General features: G+C 44.3%; 2 long non-coding RNA genes across 2 annotated transcripts in view; one reads left to right on the top strand and one right to left on the bottom strand.

The window, feature by feature from the left end:
* LOC109442509 (uncharacterized) overlaps window positions 1-25709 on the top strand; it is a 142408-nt gene that overhangs the window by 104605 nt on the left and 12094 nt on the right. The window contains exon 6 of the long non-coding RNA XR_012498188.1: window positions 13083-13302. This is a non-coding gene — a long non-coding RNA (uncharacterized LOC109442509). The remainder of the gene's footprint in view (window positions 1-13082; window positions 13303-25709) is intronic.
* The window catches only part of LOC141572740 (uncharacterized), a 182998-nt gene continuing 172718 nt past the window's right edge, over window positions 15430-25709 (bottom strand). The window contains exons 4-5 of the long non-coding RNA XR_012498189.1: window positions 24561-24700; window positions 15430-15909 (exon numbers count right to left, since the gene is read on the bottom strand). This is a non-coding gene — a long non-coding RNA (uncharacterized LOC141572740). The remainder of the gene's footprint in view (window positions 15910-24560; window positions 24701-25709) is intronic.

Below are 25709 nucleotides of genomic sequence, written 5' to 3'. Positions count from 1 at the left end.
GTTAGAGAACACCGAGCGTGCTGCTGCAGGAGATAATTTCCTGGTAATTAATCTGCTTGTTGCCACCCCAGCGTTTATTCATATTGGGACATGGAATCCCAGCTGTAAAGCCAGTTGTTAGCATTGGTGAGAGAAGACTTCCTTCTTTCCTTCTTTATTAGAAAGAGGGAGCCTGTGTTGTGACATTTCAGGTTGAAGCAAATCAAATACTCCTCTAGGCCTTCACTCTTTGAAAGGAGCCAAATGGCAAAATCTGGAGGGCCTGTTACTGTGTGTGTGTGTGTGTGGTGGCACCATCTAATTGGGCGGAGCTTCCAGGGCATGAAGCGCCTCTCTAAGTGTGAAGTGAGATGTTGGGAAGCATTGATTCATTTGGCCAATCAGGTAATGCTGCACTCGTCCATACGGTCGGTGCCTTGTGAGAATTAGAAAAGGGCACCCTTGCTCAGGATATCCTACTTGCATCTGCTGGAAGTTGTCATAGTGCACTGAATATGTTAGAACAAGACGATTTACTGTCACCTGCCAGAAAGCTGTCATAATAAAACTGCAACTCTACAATTTCCTCGATGTGAAGGCCACCTCTTTAGATGCGTTGTTCTTATGTATCACATGATCTAAACAATTGTACCTGCCGGCACCACCATTGATGCAACATTTAGCAAGCTACTGGGGAAAACTGGCTAGCTAGGTGCAATAAATGCTCATACAAAACCAGCTTGTAGCGTACACTAAAATAATTCCCAAGTGGTTTAAGTAGGTGAATTTTTAAAATAGCAATACAAATTTGATTAATTATTTGCAAAGGGATTTTAAAGCATAAAAATCGTTTTTAAAATTACTAAGGAAAATAGATAGGTTTGACTCAAAAGTTTAAAACTTCAGTAAGTATGTAAAAAAGAAAAAATACCGAAAATCAAATTTAAAAGACAACAGAAAAAAGGTCTTCCACAAATATAACAAAGGATTAATATTCTTAATAAGCTGACATTAATTGGCTAGGAAGAAACAAGACCACAAAACAACAGGAAAAAATTGTGAATTATTTATTTACTGAAGAAGCAATAAAATAATACAATGTTTAACTTTATTAGACATCAATGAACTAAAAATTAAAATACCCACTAAATAGTCTTTTTCATTTATCAATTTAAAAAATTAAAAAAACTGTTCAACTCATGACCTTTTGATTTCTGGATCTCCTCCAACAATATGACATGCATTTATTCTCCTAGACATGGGCAGTATATTTCAAACATAGGATATTCTCAGTAGGTTTTTGTAGACACTCTTTATCAAGTTAAGGAAAGTATTTTCCATTTGTAGTTGGTGAACAGTTTTTATTAAAAATGATGCTTTAATTTTCTACTTTTAAAAACATTAGAAGATTGATGAGACAACTTGTCCTTCATCCCAAGTTCTAATCAGCACTGTTCTACAGGAGGTCTTACCCAACAGTGTGAGATAAGATCATGGAAATCACAGGTAAATGGATTAAAAGGAAGAAACAACATTGTCATCATTCACAAATAATGTGCTTTTTGGATGTAGAAAAACCCAAGGAAATCTTCACATGAACTATGAGAACTAGTAGCTATTTCAGCAAATATGCTAAATACAACCACCATACAAATGCAAAGTTATGTATCATCATTAATATCGCCCATGTCCAGAGGGACAAACCCATGTCATGTTTTTAGAGCAGGCCTAGAAATCAAAATGGTAGTAGATATCATATTTACTATTGTGTACCTACTAACATGGACATCCTCTTAAACCAGAGCCTTTCTGGAAAAAAATTAACATATATATATATATATATATATATATATATATATATATATATATATATATATATATATATATATAATTTCTAAAGGCCAATTGGGTACATTCCGAAATGTCAAGAGTGGCTGACTCAAGGCAGTGGAATTTTTTGGGATGGTTTTGAATTTTCATGTCTATAATTATCCGTTGTACAAAATTTCTATAATAAGAAGTACTGTTTTATAATCTGGAGGAGGAATGTATATTTTTTAATAAAAGAAAGACATTGGATTAAAAAAACCCGTACAACATCTCTACTTACCCTACCACCTCCCTAAGGAGGCATTCTCACTAGCCAGAGTTCTTGCCAATCTGAACTACTTTCTGCCCCATTAGTTCCATCTTACTTGAATCCTTATCTGAAAATAGTTTTTTCTTCATTCCTTGAGAAATTAAGTATATGACTTAATTTCTCCTACTCTGCTTCCTATAATTATATCATCAAATCACGTGATATACTTTGGCCCCCAAAAGCCTAGATTATAATACCTTTACCTAAAAACATGGTATCTCACACTTCCATGACCCTCAGTGGATAGCATGGCAGAGAAATTGTAAGCAGGCCTGCCTTAATATACAGTGTAGGTAACAGCTAGCGTGGAAAGGTGTCAGAGCATCTAAAACTCCACCATTAAACCCTTTTAATCATTGCCCTCCTTTGGTTTCTTTTTAAAGATTTAATCCTCTTGGAAGGGACTAAGACATTAAATAATTCTCTTGTTTAAAATCTCTCATACGAGGAAGGCAGTAGGAGGTAGACAAAAACAAAACAAAACAAAACAAAACAGTTTCTCAAAATTTGGAGTAGGACCACCTGATAGTGAGTTCCTATCTCTTGTTGTGGCAAGGAAGGATCTTGGGAGGCCCAGAAAGGAGATTGGCTCACCAAAGCTGCCTTGTCCCATGATATGCTAATGTGACTTGCTCCTATAAAAGACTGTCTCAGCTTAGTCTGCCAGGGTCTGTTCTGTAGAAACTATTACGATCCAATTTTTCAAAATTTGGACAAATCCTCCCAGTCTCACATCCATGTGCTTGGCTCGTAAAAGCGAGTGAGGAGGAGTCTGGGTTGTGCTCAGGGCGGCCAAGTGATGTGTTTCCAGCTCTAGCTTCTCACTCAAACCCTCTGCAGCTTGGTCCAACATGGTCCCCTCCTTGACCTGTTTGAGTTGGGATTTAGGTTTATTAATTTAGGGATTCCCATCAAGAGGCATAGAGAAGTCTGAAAATTTGAGTAAAACCTGAGCATCTTAAGTGATCTCAATTGTTTTTCAAGCTCCACAGAGAGCTTAAAATAATTGGAAATTTAGTCAGTTACACAGCCATTCAATCAGTAATTGAAAACTGAGCATCTCGCCATGTGTGAGGTCCCTACTAGGTCTTGGGAGTTGGGATACAGCGTATTTCCTGTTTCCAAACCTCAAATGGCTAGAAGGCAGAGATATGACAATAGGCAAATAACTAGAAAACAAAGCAGCAAAAGAAAAGTATTATAAGGGAGTTCCAAAACAACTTTGTAGCCAAGCTCTAGGGTGAGGAAATGAGTTGGAATCCCAGATCCAACACTCCCTAGCTGTGGCTTTGCACTGTGGCTTTGCACAGTAATAGATAATCGCCCACATTTATCTAGCATCTTCTATATGCCAGGCATTGGACAAAGTACTCTTAACATGTATTCTCTCACTTAATCTCTGTAATAATCATAATAACCAATAGGAGGTGCTATTGCCTTTTTATCAAATAGGAAACAGATTGGAAGCAAACTCTGAGATGGAGTTTTGGGGGTGCAAGATATTAATTAGGGATGAGCACCTGTGAAAGGAAAGGAAGGAAGCTTGATTGGGCAGACATGACAGAATGTGCCACGTTGGGCTGAAAAGACCAGGCATTTATCCACTCATCTCAGTCACTAGAGGCAGGCTGCCGCAGGAAGGCCAAAACGTCCAGCAGGGCAGCCCTCTGAAGCTGAGCGAGACCCCGAAGAAGCCGGCAGCTAGAGGCTGTTTGCTGACTGCTCTTCCACAGCTGGGCAGCAAGTCCTGAGCAGCATCGGATTAGAAATAACGTATTGGAAGTACTTGTCACAGAATAGTTGCTCAACAAATTGTGGCTTTTGTCATTCAACACAGAACCTGGGCAGGAAAAATGTTGTGGTAACTTCTAGAAGATATGACTCAAGGAAAATGTCATCCATATTAATCAGACCTTCAAACTCTGTTTCTCCCCTTGCCTGTTTGTGGCCCGCTGACGCTGAGGCTCACTCACCCCAGCTACAGATGCTACAGAGTCCGATGCAGCAGACCAGGGATAGGGCCAAAGAAACTGCCATTCACAGGTGGAGGTGGTGCTGAGAGAAACAGGAAGGCCTGGTTTGTGGTGTGATTTTCTTAAGGTAATCTCAGATGGAATTTGTTCGTTTTGAGCATTTAGTAGAAATTTTCTGTAGGATGGTGAAAAGATGCCTCAGGTGGGTCACTTGTTCTTCGCCAGTGGGACGTTATTCACACAGAGAGGAGGTGGTGGCAGCATTTTGGGATCTTCATGGAAACTGAGCTCTGTCGGAGCCAAGGCGGAGTCTGTGGGAACCACATGGTCAGGTCGAGAGGAACAGTGATGGGACTGTAGTTACGAAGCAAGCCCACGCTTTCCAATTACTCACAGCAGGATCCATTCATAAAATACAAAATGACAATCGAGACAATGAGGAACAAGCCTTTGGAACAACCCTAGATCTTAGCTGTCAGGCAGGGTATGTCTCTGGATCTGATGTTCTCCTGATCTTCCACGGTATGATTTCAAGCAATGACACCGCTAGCTTCCAATCCGTTTTATTTATGTCACCTAGGAGTTCCTTTTGTGCTTTACTCCTTTCCTTCCTCTCTGTTTCTCTCTTTCCCTCCCTTACAACCTTCCTCTCCTTTTAATTTCTCAGCTATGTATTTAAATTTATTTTTAAAAATTGAATCTCACATTTCTATTTTTGTAATGGAAAGAGGCTGTGCTAGTCCAGTTTACTTTTTTTTGTCAGAAACTGAAGATCCATACTCAATTTTTGCTTGTAGTTTTTTTTAAAGCTAATGTCAAAAGCAGAGAATTTTTTTCATTTTATCACAAACTCCTGGTAAACATAATTTTTAATTTCATGATATACTATAATTTAATTAGCCCCTTAACTGAACAGTTTTATTTCTTTACTTTTTGAAATTATGACTGCTGGGACTGACACTTAATATAAATATTTTCCCATATTTTGGATTATTTTAATGTAGTTATCAGTACCCTGCTTCTTTCATAATGAAATTGTGTGGATACAAATTTACATACAATACAAAAAAATTAATGGAGTTGGGGGAAGGGGAACTACTGATAGGAAAACAATAAAACAAGGTATAAGTATAGCACAGAAAAAAGTAATTCTACCTTTTCCTTGAGGTAAGCCATAAACCTAAGTTGTCTGGAGGCCTTAAGGCAGGGGTGTCCAAACTTTTTTCAACATTTTTCACCAAGGGCGATATGCGATAAAATACACAAACAGCCGGGCCACTCACTCGAGGTGAAGTACGTATTGCCTCACCTGGTTTATTTAAGTTAACTAAATATATTTTTGGAATTTGCTGCGGGCCAATTAAAAATGGATTGCGGGCCGCAATTTGGACACCCCTGCCTTAAGGGGAGAGGGAGCGTGGCTAAATACGTGTTTCACATTATCCGCAAACTGAAACCCAATGAGATGTTCAGGAGCAGCGTATTTTTTCCAGTCTCTGTTTTGGGCAAAGAAGACACCATAACGTACTATTGACGTGCACTTCAGTGCCTAGGAGAGGTCAAAACAATGTGTTTCATATACACAACTTTCCGGAAGTGGGACTTCATCCATGGGTACCATTTAGAATATCTAGCTACCACAGGGGTCTTAACCTGGAGACTGAAACTTCTGAACTTGTCTGCCAAGTTTGTGTGTTGTATTTTGAGACCTAGAGATCTGAAGCTGTTGTCGCTGTGAGTCTTGTCTTTCTGGAACGTTGGCTTTGTATCGGAAGCCGTTCCATCCCCAGCTCCTAGAAAGGTTCTCGATGGCATTCCCCTGGTAGCTGCAGTGGCCCGTGGGTGAGCATGAGACCTGAGTTGGCTATAGTGAGAAGAAGCTTATTTATTCCTTGTTTCTTTGTAGATCTGAACAGGAAGCACAAAACTCTGGTTGTCACTGGAAGCCATCTGCCCCCACAAGCCAGCCTTAGAAGGAGGCTGATGCTGAGATGGCAGAATGGAGTAACAGACAGAAATAGGTTGTTGATGACATCATTCACTGCTGATTACACAGGCCCGGAATCTGCTTACCTCTAGATTCCAGCTATTTTCAGACATTTTCTGCTAGCTTAAGTTATAGTTTGATTACTTGCATCAGAAAGCATTCACACTGATACAGAGATACATAACTGTCATCAAGAAATGTATGATCAAACTGTAATTAAAAAATTAAAAAGGGGGGAGGTAAAGGAGAATAAGGGGTTCAGATTTCCAGGCACAAAACAAATAAGTCATGGGATGTAACAGACATTACAGCATAGGGAATATAGTCAATAATATCGTGACAGCATGGTGCAGTGTCAGCTGGTTGCTGGACTTATCATGGTGATCACTTCTTTAGGTATATAAATGTTAAATAACTATGTGTACACCTAAAACTAATGTAGTATGTTAGCTATATTTTAATAAAAATATTTTTTTAAAAAGAAATGCATGACTGAAAAAGATATGAAAATCATTGAGCTATAGATACAGGTGATAATCCTAAGAGCGATCACACTAGGGAGTGTTTTCCGCATTCTACATGCATTCACTTATTTTATCTTCATGAGAACTCGAGATTGGTATCGTCATCATTGTCCCCAGAAGTAGAAACTGAATCATGTGAGTTAAGAAACTTGGCTAAGGTCACATAGCTGCTGAACCCAGGCAGCCTGGTTCCAGGGCCTGGATATACAGCCACTATGCTACACTGCCTCTCAGTAAATGCACGTACCACCTCCATATATAACATTTCTCCCAACCCAGGGTTTGTGTAAAGATTGGACAACACAGAGGCCATGCTATTAATCCTTGGCAAGAATCTGGAGGACAGCTATTCTGTGTTGCCAAGTGGTTGGCAGATGTACAACTTCGATAGTCACTGGAGCAGGGACATTAGCATAGCATAATGGTTCAAGGCAGGAGCTGGTATTCAGATAGCCCGAGGTGAATCCTGGATTGGCCACGTAACTACCTCTGGGATCTAATCTGCAGAAGCCTCATTTTCTGCAGCTATAAAAGGGAGGTGGTAATGCGTAGTATGCAAGGTTTGACAAGGATTAAATAAGATGGTGGTTAGAGAGAACGATCTTCTTATTGAAAGACCACAATTTAGGATGGATGGCCTCTGGCCCATGCATGAGCGTGTGGCGGGAAAGGCCTGGTGACTGATTTACAGAGTAGATTAGATGCAGGCGCTCGATTTACCTGAGGTTCCTGGAATAGGCAAATCATAAAGACAGAGCATAGACCAGACGTTACCAGGGGCTTGGGGGAGAGAAGAATAGGAAAGTGGTATTTAATAGGCACCATGTTTCTGTCTGAGATGATGAAAAAGTTCTGGAAATAGACAGTGGTGATGTTTACACAACATTGTGAATGTACTTAATGCCACTGAATTGTACACTTAAAAATGGTAAAACAAGTAAACTGTATGTTAGCAATATTTAATCAGTTTAAAAATGAAAAAAAAAGCAGGCACTTGTGATAGTTATTGGTTAAGGGACAGTAGAGATGATAACTGATTATGAACCATACGCAGAAACTCTGGCGTGAAAATTTAAAACCTCTAAAAATAATGAGATTATATTTTTAGAACAGTTGTTATACCTAAGATCTATTGGATCATAATTATTAGTTGCACAATAAAAAAGTCAAAGGAATCATGAGATAGAAAGGATATCAAAAGGTAATTGTTTTCATTGCCTTGCTGTTTGGAAAATGTATAGCGTGGGCTTGTTCTGAGGTGAAAGGGTTGTGACCTGCGCTTATTGTCAAGAGGCACAAAACTCACAAAGTCAAGTCCCCCATATAGATAGTGGTTTAGCTTTCCTCAGACACCTCACCCACTTCCCCTTGTCCTGACTGTGCATGTGGTTAAGTCTTAGCCTTAAAACGAAAAAGCATCTTTAAAAAAAGGCACATGACCCGTGACTAAAAGAAGAAAAAAATCTAGCTCTAAACTTTTAAAAGAAAGTGTATCTTTATAATAACAATAAAATCCTCCCAATCAAGCCTTTAAGAGGCAGACTGCATCCCTGTCTTTGCCAGGGACCCATAACTATCCTCAGCTAATCTGTCTCTGACAGATAAAGAGCTGCTATTTCGGTTCTTATGGCTCAATTTTAAACTTTATTCAGAGAAGTAGGGAGAGGGAGCCCTGGATGGGAATAAAGAATGAGTATTTGAGACTGGGGAAAGGGAAGAGGCAGATGGGATCACTGACTTATAGACTAGATGCTTCCAGGAAAAAAAAGAAAAGTAAGATCCACAGCTCTCAGATTTGTTCAGCGCTAGTTTAGACAAACCTCTGAGACTGCGGGTCACATCCAGGCCAGTCATCTACAGACTTCCACATCCACTCCAGTCGAGTTTTATTTGAGCTATACCATCCTGGAGCATTATTTTGAGGGGTAGAATTGGTGAGCAGCTGGCCCCCTTCTTAACAAAGAGAAAACAGGTGAGTTTTTCACTTGCTGTGGTAAGCACAAAGGTGAGAAACAAGAAAAAAGTGTCTATAAGAACTGTGAGTCCCCACCAATCGTCCCCAAGGAAGGCCATGAACTCTTCTGTGCAAAAAATCTTTAAAAATAAGTAGGCTATTTAAAGGCTCATGATGACTTCACTTTAGCTCTGTATTAGAGGTAGCTACATCTAAAGGGGCTTTTGAGCCCTAGGGTGCGGTGTGTCTACATGAAACTGATATTTGTGTTCAATGTGGACCTTGTTAGAAAGGAACTTTGGGGGGATGTCTGTCCAGCTCTCATAGCCCCTGGGGGACAGAGTCTCAGAGAGCAGTTTCCAGCCTCTCGACCTCACGTGAAAAGGTGCTAGCTTGGGTAGTAGATGGCCATCAGCTGTGACTAGTTGGCCATTAGCTGTAACCAGTTAGCCATTAGCCACTAATATAACTGCTGTGGCTAAGCTAGCAAGCGCAGATTGCAGCCAGCAAGTTCGTTGGTTGGCAGAGAAGTGGACGGCAGGTTGAGGATCGTGTGTCTCCTGCTTCCTGTATCTCCAACCCAGCCACCAGCGAGAGTATATGGGTATGACTCCCCTATCCATGGCTCCATTGGTGTTCCTTTTTGGCCTCACCATCTCCTGCGCTCTTGTGCGGGGAGCAGGAGCAGAGACCCTGCATGACAGCCCCTTTCTCTATGACCTGCCCTTTCTCCATGGTTGGGCAGAGGCAGCCATGTTTATACTATTTGGTCCTGTCCTCCTGACGACAGTTGACTGGATCCCTGACTCAATCAGGGCTAGTTAAGTTGTCACTCCCAGTGGTTCAGAATTGAGACGTAGAGTTTCTAGATTGGTTTAGTTTATTTGCTAGAAGCAATGTTCACTCAGAAGCCATGGAAACACCACCCTTCGTCATATATACGTGGAAAAGCAGAAAAAGTGGTCTGTTCAGGGATGAAGAGCTAAGGGTAGTCTGGTCCCTGTCATCCCTCTAGTCCTCAGTCCTAGTCCTTTTTAAAGGCCCACACTTGGGTTCTGTGAGCTATGTCATAATCTTTCCTATAAATCATGTTTACGTCTTAAGCTAGCCAGACTTCATTTCTGTTGCTTGCAACTAAAATAATTGTAAGTATTTTCAGCTTAAATGTGGGGCATGATATCTGTGTCTGTACAGAAGATTATTAGACTAAGAATGTGGTATGGATCGTCTCTGTTTGCTATCTCAGGAGTATCTCCTATGCCAGGGGTATCTGAGGCAGAGATGCTCCGATGTCCTTTCAGTGGGGTCCACTTACTATTGTCTTTAGATCCCATCTAGATGGGAGAGTCACCAAAGGACACCATACTAGGAGTTACCTTGATTATTCTTTCCTCAGCCTCCCTCCCAATCATTCAATCCATCTCCAGATCTTTTTTATTCTACTTTGAAAATCTATCTCAAATCTATTCATTTATCTCTGTGTGCAGAGTGGCTACCCTACTGTAAGCATCAGTATCTTCTGTTTGGATCACTGCAACGGCCTCCTAGCTGGCCTGTGGTCTTGTTGCATCCACTATCCACTCCCCTCCCCACCCAACATTTTATCCACATGGAAGCTAGATTGATCTTTTTGAAGTATAAATCAGATCATGCCACTCTCTTGCTCCAAACATCCCATATTAGGATGCAGGCTAAACTGATATAACAGAAACCAAAAATACAATGGCTCAAGCAAAGGAAGTGAGCTGGTTATGGGCAGGTAGGTAGCCAAGCTGCATATAGTCATTCAGGGACCCCATATTTCTGCTCTCTTATTGCTCACCATAGCAGAAGGTGTTGCCCTCATGTGCCAAAATCAAAGCTGGCTCTATAGCTATATTAATGTTCCAGTCCCTGGAATGGGGGAAAGAGAGAGGGGACAGTAACACCCAATCATTTCAAGAGCAAGGCCCAGAAGTTGGACACATAACTTACACATACATCCCATTGACAAGAACTTAATCACATGGCTCCATATTTATGCAAAGACAACTGGAAAATGTAATTTCAAATTGGCTGGCATTTGCTGGCTATAACTCAAGGTTTCGAGGACTAAAAAGAAGGGGAGAATAGATATGGGGGACAACCACTAGTCTCTTCTATACCTCGAATGGCTGCCCGTGCTTGCAGAATGAAATCCAAATCTCCTACCATGGCCTCTGAGGTGGTCTGGCACCTGGCGCCCTCTCCTGCCAGTCTCCCCCCTTGTTCACTTGGCTGCATCAACACCTCACTTCTTTCTGCTCCTGGGACATGCCAAGCATGTTTGTGCCCTAAGGTATTTACACTTTCTGTTCCTTCTAGTTGAAAGCTCAGGAGTCAGATTCCCCAGGTCTGTCTACTGTTCATTCTTTGGGTTTCAGCTCAAATGTTATCTCCTTCCAGAAGCTTTCATCGCTCACTCTATCTGAACTGTCCAGTGGTCTACCTTTCCCCACTGTCTATCACAGTTCTCTGTTCTGTTTACTATCATTTTTTACCTCTCTGAATTTATCTTATCTCTTTGTTTGCTTTCTTGTTTGCTTATTTATCACCTATCTCACCCTATACCACACCCTAGAATTGGAACTTCCACAAAGCAGGGACCTTGCCTGACGTCTTTACCACCCAGACCTGTACAGAGGATGCTTCCTGGTACATGGTACAGACTCAAATATTTGCTGAGCGAATCAGTGGTCACCCTAGTATCGGGTACCAGCATTCCTAAATTAAAACACTTCTCTTAAATTTCAGGAGTAGTCTAATGCCCTGTCCTCTGCCTCCTGAGGTTGTCCCATCTGGTTAGACACATGGCCTTTCTGCAATGGGTCCTGGTTTCCTAGTCTGTGGAAGCTCCGTGTCATTTGTACTATAACCTCATCTCCCGCTGGGTCAATACAATCTGTTTTCCATTTCCGAGAAGGGTATAAAACTGGCCTGCTATTTATATCCCTGGAGACTTGGAGAATGAATGAATTACCTGAAATAGGGAATAATTTGTTATAGCTTATTTAATCATGTGCAGGATGACTTTCAAACTGACTTTAATTAATGGATCTTCCAAACAATGCCCTCTTCCACCCCCCACACAGCCCTTCACCACCTCATCCCCTGTGCACGTGGGGGAAGGTTAAGGGTATAGTATTTATAACAAGAAAGTCTGAGCATTAGAATTCCCAGAGAGTTACACAGGATGATAGCCTAGCCCGTAATAATAATGCTAAATGTTATTTATATGTGATTTCTCTGCCAAAGTCATCTAGGTGGCTCCCAAAAGGACTATGCAGCAAAAATTCCACTGTCAGTATGTGCCAAAAGTCTTAATAAGTAAGGTTCAGGGGGTTTTAATTAAAAAGAGCTCATTTGGTAGCCTTTCTCCAGTCGGAATAAAGTCTGTTTCAGAGAAGTGTGCTGCAGTCGTCAACCCCGGGCCAGGGTCATCATCCCGGAACATTCCTTGAGGCCCATTTATCTGAGGAAGGCAGACTCCTATGCCCATCCCAAGACATTTCTCTGCTCCGAGTGGAATTCCATCATCAGAGCCCCCTGTCAGCTACTGTACAGGCAGGGAAGTAAAGACCCTGAACACTGGACAGAGCCATGCAAGGCGTGTTACTTTTCAAACTGCTTAATGTAGCATTAAGCAAAGAAGATTTCTCTGGATCATGGGTAAGTGTGGCTGTCAGTATAACTGTCACCACTGAGTGAATTGGAACATCAGAAAGAGCGTTTTTAAAATCCAGTAATCATTTTTATCCATTACTTTACAAATACGTTTCTACTTACTGATTCCTATGGGAATAAAAATGCCATAAGGAAAAGGAAAAAAAGCTCTTTTTTCATTCCAGTCATAGTGGAGGGTAAGCATGCCAGGGGCCCAGGAGAGCTATTCATGTTTCCATCTCCATCTTAGACTTGCAGTCTGATGTCTGGTGGGGCCTAGGTCTCATCAGCAAGACATGGCAGGTACTTTTCAGTGGGTCCCTGAAGGGCAGCCAGACCACTGGGTCAGAAGTAGAATCTATGTGTTACCTGCCAGGTCTGGTGGACCAGACCACTGGCGTTTGCAGGCTCTGCATGTTAAACTGTTGACCTGGTGCCCTGCAGATTTCCAGGGAGTCCGTTTCTGCTCGGAGAAAACAGCTCTGATTGGCAATAGCAGCTAATGAATTCTTACTTGGAGGCAAACATTGACTTCACCTTTGAGCCCCAAGGAGCCTTGGGAAAGCACAGGCTACTCAGAGCTTTTTGAGGAATTTCACCTTAAAGCTGAGGATTTGGGGAAAATCTCATCAGTGGGAGAGGAAAGGTCGGCATCCTACAGGCAGTGGACTTCACAGGTGGTGGGGTCCAGCCACGTGCCCCCTCAAGCAGGTAAATGCCTGAACCAGCTGCTAATCTGTTTAAAGGAATTTCTCACACTGAGGTTTCATGTGACCTTACAGAGCACTTGATGTTAGAGTCAGGAAATGGGGTGGGCTTGTGACTCTCTCCCCTCCTTTTACAGAGGTGGCGGCCACGGGTCCGGCTGGTGCCAAGGTCACCGAGCTCGTTAACAGCACAGCTCAAGTGTTTCCTGGACAGAAATTTCAAGGACCACGTTTGGTGACACGACAGATAAATATAGCCCAGCATTTTGTCATGAAATCGATCAGGAGCTCTGAAAACCAGCAGCAGAGGCAGCTCCACAAGAAGCATAAGAATGTCCCGCACACCTGCTGGGGAAGGTAAGGGCGGGAGCATCCCTCAGCTCCCGCAAGGAGCCCCTGCTGCAGGACCAGTGCCCTCCTGGCCACCGTGTCCTGGCATGGACTTCCAAGCATGGACGGGAAGGCCGATGGCCCCACAAGGAATGAAAAGCGATGCCAGGTGTAGATGGTGGGCTGATCAGAGACGACAGTGCTGCCACTGTTCCAGCACCACAGCAGCCAGATGTTCAGAAACGGAAGAGGGCAATAAAGAGGCAGAGCTGAGGGCATGAAAATCTGCCTCAGTCACAGTGGTCAGAGGGGCTTGCTCAGAACTCTAGATTTTGTCACTTGGTAGGTTTACAGTCCTTTGGTTCTGAGGGTTTATATCATGCGTGCGTATATTTCTGGTTAATACCTTAATTGAGCAAGCATTTCCTGGGAATCAATTCTGTCTAAGGCTCTAGGCTAGACTGATGAGTAAGACAGAATTCCAGCCTGGCGGATCTCAGTGTCCAATGGAGGAAGCCAAAGTCAGCGAGATAATACCAGGTGAAACGTGTCGTGGGAGTCGGTTTGAGGTGCTATGGAGTGACAGGAGGGATGGAGTACCTAAGCTGAATTGTAAGAATTGAGAAGTCTTCTACTTCTTAGGGATAAAGAATGGAGCTCTTGTGTTCTAAGCCAGGGGTTGGTTGGCAAACCTCTTCTGTAAAGGATAGTAAATATTTCAGGCATTGAAGGGCTTTATTATCTTTTTCAACTACTCTACTCTGCTGCTACAGTGCGACAGCAGATGGAGACAATACGTAAATGAATGGTTGTGGCTCATTTCTAATAAAACTTTATTTAGAAAAACAAGTATCAGATCAGATTGATCACAAGCCATAATTTGTCAACCCTGTTCTAACCCCTTGGTAGACAGAAAACCATTTCAAGCTCACAACTACCCTCTGCAGTAGGTACAGATGAGAGAATTTAGGCAACTCGCCCAAATGAATAGCGCCAGTAAGGGGCAGAAGAAGCATTTGAACTCAGGCCATCTGCCTTCAACATCAAAGCCCTTAACCACTCATGCTTCATTTATCCTGAAGATGTGCTTGCAAATCACCCTCAGAGCCTTTCCCCTTTCCTCCTTCTCTCTCTGCCCTTCTCCCTGTGTTCTTTGTCTTGATTTTTAATTTTTTTGTATACCCATATATGCTCAGCACAGCACCAGGCACTTTGGAGAAAATATCAGAAGACAGTAACACAGAACCCCTGTGTTCCATTGATTTATAAGTCTAACGAGGACACAGGACATAGACAGATGCAGAATAAGAAAGTACTGGAGGAGGTAGGAAGACTTCCTTCGCACCCTGGACGGCTCGTCTCAAATGGAGAGAGTCCATTTGGGTAATACTGCTGGCCTCTTCCCACCCAGTCTTCCCAGGAGAAGAGGGAGACTGTATTCTAATTGGAGAGCCACGAAGGAGAAACTAGGAACACAGAGCCAAGCTCCCTTTCTTTTCTCTTCCCCTCGAGAGCCAGGCTGCCCACAGAAGGCACCTGTTTTGCTCTGCTCCTCTGTGATATAAATTGTCAGGCTCTGCACCTTCCCCAGTGCTGCCTGCAACGGGACTGTGCTGTGAAATCTGCACGTCTAATAGCAAATTGATGAGCAGTGAAGATGCTGTTTGGATCTTCACAGACAAAGGCCCTTTCCTTTTGTCTGATTTCTCAGTTAGTTTGTAACTGAGGGCATGCAGGTATTGTTCATTGGGTCTGTTGAATCCCCCAACAGACAAAGCAAGACAAGAGAAGCGTCCTCTGCTTCACCTTCCCTTTTAAAAAGGACTGAGATTTCTGGGCTCTAGACAGTTCAGAAGAGGGAGAAGAGGTCACAGGGGCCTTAGGAGGAGGGCATGAGGAGTGGACACTGTAGGGATAGAGCCAGGAGTGCAGTTTCCAGGCTCTCGGCCTCATGTGGAAAGGTGCTGGCTCAGGTAGTAAATGGCCATCAACTGTGATTGGATGGCCATCTTTTGTGACTAGTTGGCCATCAGCTGTAACCAGTGAGCCATTGGCCGTTAATATATAACTGCTGTGGCTACGCTAGCAGAAAATGGGGGCTGGCAAGCGCGGATTGCAGTTAGCAGGGCAGATTGCAGAGAGGTGCACGGCAGGTTGTGGATAGTGTGGCTCCTGCTCCCTGTGTCTCCAACCCGGCCGCCAGCGAGAGTATAATGGTATGACTCCCCTCTCTATGGCTCCGCGGGTGTTCCTTTTTGGCCTCACCATGTCCTGCGTTCCTATGTGGGGAGCGGGACCAGAGACCCCGCATGATGTCCTGCATGACAGACGCCTTCCCTACGGAGATGGCCAAGTCTTCGGGGATGAATACGGTTTGAGCATGCTTCGCTTTATACACACATGGGTTGCTACTTGGAATCAGGACCTGGGGGCTCCTGCACTTGGAAATGTTTTTCCCTAGGACCTCTTGTGTGGGAAGAAGGAGGTCTGACCCAGAATCCTGTGTGGGACACAAAGGATAATTTCACATGTCTGGGACATCCATTGAATCATAGGAACTCAGAAGGAAGTGTAGAGATAATTGAGTCCAATTCTACAGCAGCTAATCCCAAGCACAGGCTGTCTCAGAATCACCTGGGGAGTTAAAAAAATAAAATACAAATGTTCAGTTGCCAACCCCTGGAGAGTCTGATTCAGTAGCTCTGGTGCAGGAGTAGGAGTGTGGGGTGTGTGTGTGGGGGTGTATTTCAACAACCTTCCTGGGTGATTAGGCAGAGACATTTGGTGTATCTGACAGGCGATGACCCAACATTCATTTCAACACAGCCAGTGATGGGAGCTCACCACCTCCCAAGACAGGCATCCCTAATACTGCATTTGAATGTGGTGCCCAATAGGTCCCATTGCCTGGATCTAACCAAAGTCCCTTTGAAGTGTTGGGTTCATGGAGTAATCTGCAAGGACCAAGCATGTATCTGTACCACGTGGCAGAGACACACTCATTCACCCCACAATGTCTCACAGTTCTTTACCTTTCATCCGAACACTCCGGTCATGTCTGCACGTTTGCATTTGCATTCAGCTCTGGTGATTCCAGGCTCACAACGGAATTGGCCACTAACTTCCAGGCTCCTGACTCAGTCCTAGTAGCTACCTTGACATCTCAGACAATGGCTTGATTGCTTTTTCTTCCTTTCATTCTTTCTCCTCTTCACTTTTACTGAGGTATAAGGGACGTACAGTAAACTTCACATAAGTGTACAATTTGATGAGTCTTGATATATGTATATATCCATGAAAGCATCACCACATTCAAGATAATGAGCATATATCCATCACTCCCAGCTGTTTCCTCCTGCCCCTCAGTCATCTCTCTCTTCCACCTCCCATCTCCAGGTGATCACTGAGCTTTCCACTTGACTGTTTTGTGACCAGGACATCTCACCTGGTCTTGTCCCAGGCTAGTCACCCTTTGGAAACTGATCCCATGTACCAGTGCATGAGGGTTTCAGCCTCAGACTTCCTCCGAATCCCACACCCTGACTTAGCTCCTCAGCTGGGGTTTGACCAGCCCAGGCTTTGCCCTCTAGATGATATTAGATGCATTTAACTCACCTGATACGTGATAATTCTTCAGTTAATACTTCACTTTGGGGGCGGACAGGTGGCTCAGCTGGTTAGAGCGTGAGCTCTGGGCAACAGGGCTGCCGGTTCCATTCCCACACGGGCCAGGGAGCTGCGCCCTCCACAACTAGAGTGAAGTCAATGAGCTGCCGCTGAGCTCCCTGGTGGCCAGATGGCTCAGTTGGTTGGAGCACGGGCTCTCAACCACAAGGTTGCTGGTTGGAGTGCAGGTTCTCAGCCACAAGGTTGCTTGTTGGATTCCTGCAGGGGATGGTGGGTTGCGCCCCCTGTGGGCTATGTGTGCCCACTGCAACTATTGAACACGGCACCTTGAGCTGAGCTGCCGCTGAGCTCCCAGATGGCTCGGTTGGTTGGAGCTCGGGCTCTCAGCCACCAGTTTATCGGGTTCCACTCCCGGTGACTGGACCTGTAGCTGAGCTGCGCCCTCCACAACTAAGATTGGTTGGAGCTGATGAGTCCTGGGAAAAACACACCACTGTTCCCCAATAGAAAGTCCTGGAAATACTGTTCCCCAATTAAGTCCGGTTCCCCTTAAATGGTGGTTTAAAAAACACATATAGTGGTTTAAATTTTTGATGACATATAAAGAATGGTTCCTTTAAAAATGAAACAGAATAAAAAGTATCTTGAGAGGACAGGAGGGAGGCTATCTGCAAGCATGATTCTCCCCGTAAGAAGGTAACTTAGATGGTTCTTGGGGATGGCCAGATTCTATTTGGATCCCTAATTTTGGGTTAGTAGCCAAGTCTCTCTATGAAGGCTTGAAAGGGAAGAATGATGAATCATTTGAATGGAGCTCAATGTGAAAGGGCTCTTTGGGAACTCAAGTGACAGCTGACTCAATTCCCAGCATTGGGTCCCCTGGATTTAACAAAGACTTGGTTTCTATTATATGTACATGAGAGACAGGGAATAGCACTTGGGGTCTTAACTCCGAAGCTTAGACCTCTGACCTGGGTAATTGCTTATTTTTCTAAACAATTAGATCAGACAGCCAAAGGATGGCCTCCTTTCCTTAGAGCGGTTGCTACTATAGTCACTCTCTTAGAAGAGAGAGAAAATTTGACTTTTGGACAACCTGTAGCCATCTGGACCTCACACCAGGTTCAATCTCTGATAAACTCCAAGGGGACAGAATGATTGTCGCCTGGGAGATCAATCCAGGCCATGCTCCTAAACAACCCAGTTGTCACCATAAAAACACGCCACATTTTAAACCCAGCCACTCTATTCCCAATTGAGCTGGGGGATCTGGAACATAACTGCATAGAAAATACAAATACAATATACTTCATCTGGGCAGACCTAGAAAGTGAACCCCTCCAAATATGGAAGAAGAATGGTTTGCCAAACTAAGCAGATAAAAGACTAGCAACTGTCACCCTAAATGAAATGATAGTAGAGGCCCTGCCTCCTGGGACGACCACTCAAAAGGCTGAGTTAATAGCCCTCACTAGGCCCTAGAATTGGGAAAAGGAAAGACCCTGAACATCCCGGAATGCTTTTCTCCATTCTACATGCCCATGGGACCATCTGGAAGGAGAAAGGCATGTTAACTGCAGGGGGTGGGGACAGGTTAGACATGTTCTTATCATACTCAAACTCTTACAAGCTGTTCAGCTTCCCCAAGAGGTCACTGTTATCCAATGTAAGGGACATCAAAAGAGAAATGCTAAAGTAATAAAGGGAAATAATAAGGTGGTCAAAAGAGCTGCTCAAAACCAAGTTATTCAGTAATTGCCCCTTTTAGCTGGAAAGGCTAACACATCAAATTATTCCCCAGTACATACAGAGGTGGAATTCAATAAGGTAGAAAGATGGGGCTTCCAATGGGACCCTATCAGTTGTGGGTGGCTAACCAACCAATATGGGCAATACTTCTTTGCTAAAACTACAGCTCTATATGCAATCAGGGAGGCCCATCAAGACCCCATTAGGGGAAGGAAGCTTTATATTATTGGCTAATACACACCATGGCAATTGCAGGTTTATGAGCTCTAATTGACCAGGTTATAAAAGCTTGCCCAGCCTGTAATGCCAATAGCCCAACACTTGGCCCCCACAATTTCAGGGATGAGGCACAATCAAATGAGGGGAACAAAACCTGGGGAGGACTGGCAAGTGAACTTCACTGTCATGCCTAGAGCACCAGGTAACTTCAGATACCTCCTAGCACTAGTTGACACCTCTCTGGTTGTGCAGAAGCCTTCCTCACCAGGAATGAGACACCAACAGAAGTGACAAAGGCCCTAATGAAGGAAATGATTCCTAGGTTTGGGCTCCCAAAATCTTTACAGAGTGACAGTGGCCCAGCATTTAACTCTCAGATTACAAAAGGTGTTACCAAAGCCTCAAGAGTCAAATGGGTATTGCACTCAGCTTGGAGATTTCAACCATCAGGGAAGGTGGAAAGGGCTAATCAGACCCTTGAGAGAACTTTATCCAATTAATGCCAGGAAACACAAACTATTGGGTAAGGCTCCTTCCAGTGGCCTTACTGTGTATATGCCTAGTTCCAAAAGAAAAGTTAAAATTGAGTGCATTCAAGTTAATGTATAGATTGCCAATTTCCTAGAACCTGGAACAGAGACCACTCAACCTCCATGAGCTAGAGCAAGTTAAATGTGTCCTCCAAATAAAGGCCATGAAGGCCTTTATGGCCTATGGAAATCAGGGACTACCAGCTCCCACAGATTTAACCCTTCATCCCTTCCAACCTAGAGACTGGGTGTATCTCAAGACATGGAAACAGGGAGTCCTCAGGACCAGCTCACCCCAAAATGAAAGAGACCCTCTGTGGGGACAGAGCCAGGAGTGCAGTTTCCAGGCTCTCAGCCTCACATAGAAAGGTGCTGGGCTCAGGTAGAAAATGGCCATCAACTGTGATTGGATGGCCATCAGCTGTGACTAGTTGGCTGTCAGCTGTAACCAGTGAGCCATTGGCCACTAATATAACTGCTGTGGCTATGCTAACAGAAAATGGGCGCTAGCAAGAAGATGGTGGCTGGCAAGCGCCAATTGCAGTTAGCAGGGCGGAGTGCGGGTTGCGGATTACGGAGAGGTGGACAGCAGGTTGCGGATAGTGTGGCTCCTGCTTCCTGTGCCTCCAACCCAGCCGCCAGCGAGAATATAGTGGTATGACTCCCTATCTATGGCTCCGTGGGTGTTCCTTTTTGGCCTCACCATATCCTGTGTTCTTGTGTGGGGAGCGGGACTAGAGAACCCGCATGACACCCCGGCGTGACACATGGTGCAGTGAGCAGGGTACGGTGCCGGCCAAAGCTCTCCGAAGGGCGGTGGAGCAGTTTGTACCTATGAACACTCAGTCTCAGGAAGGCCGGGAAGAGCAGCCGCTGGAGAGCTGGACCCCCGTGGAGGGGTGGAAAGATGTGTATGGATGGTACCCTAATCAGCACACGCCGGAGAAGGTGAAGGTCATTGCGGCCCTGTGGGCTTGGAAGTTCTTGCTGAGGAAGCCCGGATGCGGGACTTGTCCCAGGAGGAAACGCTTGCTGAGTCCTCCATGGGAAATGGGGATGAGGTCAAGGTCGTCCCTCACCCCCAGGACAGCCCTGGCGAATGACTATGGACTATGGGGAATTGCCTTCCATCCCTGATTTGATGGACCGCTTGGCTCTTTGCTTGGGAATGTACCAAGTGATCATTTCTCAGGGATCTTATTTTGTCATTAGATTCATAACAGTAGAGGATATAAAGACAATAGAGATTGCACCTTTAAATATGCACCCTATGTACTCATTTTCTACTTGTTCTTTCCTGATAAAAGTTACATACAAGGGCCCAAATACAAAAGCCCAACTATCCAGGCCTGCTGGTGGCTCAGCTGGTTGGAGCTCTGGGCTCCTAATGTTGAGGTTGCCGGTTCGATTCCCACATGGGCCAGTAAGCTATGTGAGTTTGCACCAATTTATTATTGCTTTTCTCAGTAAACGTTATTTCCATAATTTACCATTCACAGAATGCTTTCACAATCGTTTCTCAGTGATCCTATTTTATCATTAGATTCACAACAGTAGAGGGTATAAAGACAACAGAGGTTGCACATTTAAATAAGCGCCCTATGTACTCATTTTCTACTTGTTCTTTCATGATAAAAGTTAAAAAAAAAGAACCCAGGTATCCAGGCGGACCTGTGGCTCAGTGGTTGGAGCTCCGGCTCCTAATGCCGAGGCCGCCGGTTCGATTCCCACAGGGCCAGTGAGCTGCGTGAGCTGCCGGGGAGCTGTGAGCTACCGTGTGCTGCCACGAGTGGCCCAGCAGCCAGTGTGTGTCGCTGCGTATGCAGCTGAGCGGCTGCTGAGTGCTACCGTGCGCCAGCCATGAGTGGCCGGCAACCCGTGCGGCCGCAGCCATCATTGTGCTACTGTGTGTTTCCGGGGCTGCCGCGTGCTGCCCTGAGTGGCCGGCAGCCATCTTGTGCGGCGCTGGGCGGCTGCTGTGCTACCCTGGGCGGCCATTGGGCAGCAGCAGCGTGGGCAGCTCTGTGAGCAAATGGCAAATGGCCGACTGGGCCCATAATGGGCCAGGGAGCTTGTCCTACAACAACTAGACTGAAACAATGGCTTAAACTGGAGGGAGGCGGAAATAGAAGATAGCTTTTGGAATTGGCTTTAAGTCTCATTTTGGGAGCAAATTTGCCTTTAAAGAATTACTTTCTCATTTGGGGAGCAAGTTCGAAGTTGAGAATCTTATGAAACTTAGAAATTGTTTTTGAGATCAGTTACAAAAGTGGATTAGACCATGATGGCATTGTTTAAATAGGGACATATACTGATGATATGCCTATTTGGGGAAGTAAATGTAACTTGTTACATTAAGTGAGGGGTTATTTAAATACCTTCAAGCAAATTACTCGGGCATATATAACGAAATAATGAAAAAAATAAGTAAGTGTCCCACATTGCAGGTGAAAATAAAAAAAAATAACTTCATTGCAGAAAACAAAAGAGAAGCTTCTCTTATTGAAGGAGGGGATCGGGATGGGGGCTGTTTTTTTCTTCTTTTTATGTGTCTTGAGGTGTCCATTAAGTTATATCTGCTAAAGCCTAGGGCTTCCCTGACACATTTAATAATAGAAAAGTGACTAGGTTTGACTTCACGCAGACCTGGATTTAATAGACCACATACAAACAAGTTACCTAATCTCTCCAAGTCTCAGTTTTCTCACCTAGAAAGTTATTGAATTAAGAGGATTAAATGCGATAACGCAAGGAATGCACTTAAGCCTGTGGGCTGCATGCGCCCCCCTACAACTAAGGTTGAACATGGCACCTTGAGCTGAGCTCCCGGATGGCTCAGTTGTTTGGAGGACGTTCTATTCTCTGTGACTGGACCTGCAGCTGCGCCCTCCACAGCTAAGATTGAAAGGACAACTTGACTTGGGTGTTGCTGAGGAGTCCTGGGAAAAACCCACTACTGTTCCCCAATAGAAAGTCCTGGAAATACACACTGTTCCCCAATAAAGTCCTGTTCCCCTTCCCCAATAAAAGCTTTTAAAAAAAAAAGACTTCACTGTGGGTGGCTAGTGCGTTACTAATCATAACTACCAATTATAGACTAACTATTCTGCACCAGAAATTGAATTATATAATAATAATAATTATTAATTTCTCTCTGTGACCCTCAAACTAGCTGTCTGAGGGACGCCCTCATTTTTCCATGCTGCCTCTGAGGGGCTATCAGGACTGACTTAGTCAAATGCCTTGCTGAAATCAAGATTTGTCTACAGATTCTTCTGTTACAACAATTTGAAATCCTATCAATACCAGATTTTTTTTCTTCTGAAACACACTAATTCCCTCATTAGAAACTTTCCTGGTGCAGTGTCTGTACCCAAGATAAAATAAAGGCTTCTCTAGCTTCAAGAGTCACTCACAATACACTATTATTCTGTATTGATCTTGTTTCCAGTAGACAAGTAATTTAGATATTTCATAGGCCATCTGTATTTCCCATAAATATTGCTTGACTGCTGTAAAAGCCTCTGGACATGGCTGATTTCCAAACTGATCAGAAAGATGGCTCTGTTCGCCTTGGCAGAGGATGTGAAAGCCAGGAGAGCTCCTTCTAATCCCACAATGACGAGTGAGGCAAATTCTCTTGTTCGAAATTTATTTACATCAGCCGTGAATCTGTGAAACATTTGATATGACTTGAACATTTTCTTCTCATGAAAGGTGATTTTCCTGGGTAAAATGGAACTAGAACATTACAGAACTACTAGGATTTTTTTTTTAATAGTAGCAAAGATGTTATCTAAATTACACTCTACCCCCGGATGTAGAACAATACACATTAGATCTACATTAACGATTTGGAAAGTATCCACAGTGACAACAGCAAAACACATTTCGTTTAAGATGCATGAAGCCAGTTTGTTCAGGGTCGTAGGCATAAACCGTAAGTGAATGTAGCATCACATCATTGTAGAACCCCCCACACCTCTCCCACCCACTGGGACAGGAAATGACTAGCCTGTCACCGATCTCCAGGATGTTCCCATTAGGCCCTGTGCACAGCCCAGTCTGCTTCTGCTCTGTCTTAAGGGAGTTACTGCTTCCCTGTCAGTGGTACATATCAACTTGGTTTCCCATAGTTGTTTTCAGATAAAGCTCCTTCTGATGCTCATTCATTAATTCAATAAATATGTATTGAGCACTTAACTATATTTTAGATGCTTGCTATGCAACAGTAAACAAAACAGGAAAAATTCATGGAGATTATATTCTAGTAAGGAGACAGACAGTAAATAAGATAAATCAGTGAATATATTTGGTGTGGTATATGGTGATACGTGCTGAGATGAAAAATAAAGGGAAGGGAAAGGAAGGGGTATGTGCTGTGTGTGTGTGTGTGTGTGTGTTGGGCTTACAATTTTAGAAAGTGAGTTTCTCTGAACACAGTGTTTAAAACTAACACCTATGTGCTTTTACTTCATTGGTGAGAAAATTCTAGGGAAGCAAGAGTGATGGACAGGAGTGGTGAGGCAGGAAAGGCATGAGAATCAATGCAAGGATGTGTTTTGTGGAAGTCAAGTGCAACCAATCGCTGCATCTCACAGTGACTTTTGAGAGGCCGTAAGAACCATTATGTCTTAGGGCATCTGTCTGAAGGGAGGAAAGGAAAAGGATTGGACTGTGGGCTCCTGCCTCCCTTTGGGGCATTAACCTCACCACAATTCTGGTTGCACACATGTGGGCAGCAAGCAGGTCGTGTGGCGTCTGCTACCTCGTACAGGTAGGAAGCTCAGGTAGGAGAAGTCAAGAGCATCTGAGGTACTGCATACGAAGTGTCTCATGCAGAAAGAGTGGCCAGGGCTGGGAGGCCCCTCAAAAAGGCGACATTTGAGTCAAGTCCTGAAGCTATGTGATTACTGGGGAGAAGAGCGTTTCAGGCAGACAGAATCCGTGCAAAGGTGTTCAAGTGGGGAGTAGGTAGTATGTTCGCAGGACCAGGAGCCCAGGGCAGTTGCAGTGGTAGGACGGGGAAGCAGATGGTAGGAGAGGAGGGGGGAGAGGTAGCTGGTGGTCAGCTCTCACAGGGGTAGAGGTCTTAGAAGGACTGGGGTTTTCATGTAAGACAGTGAGGTGCCTGCAGAGGTCTGGCAAGATCTGACTTACCTTCAAAAGGATCAGACTCTGATGCTCCTCTGTGGAGAGTAGACTCAGGCCAGGGTAGAAGCAGGGCGAGCACTCAGGAGGCTACTGCAGCTCCGTCAAGGCAGCACGCAGGTGGTGACGGGGGCTGGATTCGGGATACACTTGGAAGGATGTTTGGTGGATTAGATACATGCTCATATATATTTAGGACAGGAGGGAAAAAGAAGAGTCAGAGATGCTTTCAGGGTTTCTATTCTGAGCAACTAGGAGAATGAACTTGCCACTTACTGAAATGAGGAAGACGGTGAAAAGAAGCAGGTTCAGGGCAGACGAGCAGGAGCTCAGCTTTGGCCATGTAACGTTTCAGAGAGCGAGCAGGCAGCGGGACAGTGGAGAGTGTAGACTAGAGATGTGACTTTGGGAGCAGAGAGAGCCCATTGCAAGCCCCTATTGCGGATAAGATCGTCCGGAGGATGAATGGAGAGAGGAAAGCAGAGAGGTCTGAGCCCTGAGCTTAGAGGTGTTCATAGGTTGGGAGGAAAGAACCAGCAAGAAGATGGAGGAGTGGCCAGAGAGACAGAGGGAGAAGCAGCGGGTGCAGGAGCTGAGGAGCCAAGTAAAGACAAGACTTCAGATGTTTGAACTGCAGAAGGCTGCGCCCTTCATCGGTGGGCACCTCTGAAAGTCAGAGCTACCCTGAGCTGCCTCTTCATTTCCCTATGGGTAAAAACAGTAACATCTTTTTTTTCAAAGGTTGTTGTTAAAAGATTCCACCGAGAGCCTCACTAAGTGTTACACACAAAGGGGGCTTCATGCCACGTTAGTGGCCTCAGTGACGTCGGTGCTCAATGTGAATCTGGTCCTTTCTCCTCTTCCTTTTTCTATCTTTCTCATTCTTTTTGTGCCTCCCTCCCTCCTTTCCTCCTTCTCTCCCTTCCCTTTTTTTTTTTTGGAGGAAGAAGAACCTGGAGGACGGAGTTATGCTTCAGAGAGTATTACCTCTGGTATGTATCACAGGATGTTCAATGTGGCTTCCTGAGTTTCCAGTTTTGGCTAAAGTCCCCAAAGGCTAAGAACAGTAGATATCATGGCGCCCATAGAAGAAATGTTAAAAGACTGTGAAGTATATATTCTGTGATCCTTAGCTCGTAGCCGACCTTGGGGTACATT

This window comes from Rhinolophus sinicus, linkage group LG07 (genome assembly GCF_036562045.2).
Source record: "Rhinolophus sinicus isolate RSC01 linkage group LG07, ASM3656204v1, whole genome shotgun sequence".
Lineage (NCBI taxonomy): Eukaryota > Metazoa > Chordata > Mammalia > Chiroptera > Rhinolophidae > Rhinolophus > Rhinolophus sinicus.
This window is presented reverse-complemented; position numbering and strand designations above follow the sequence as displayed.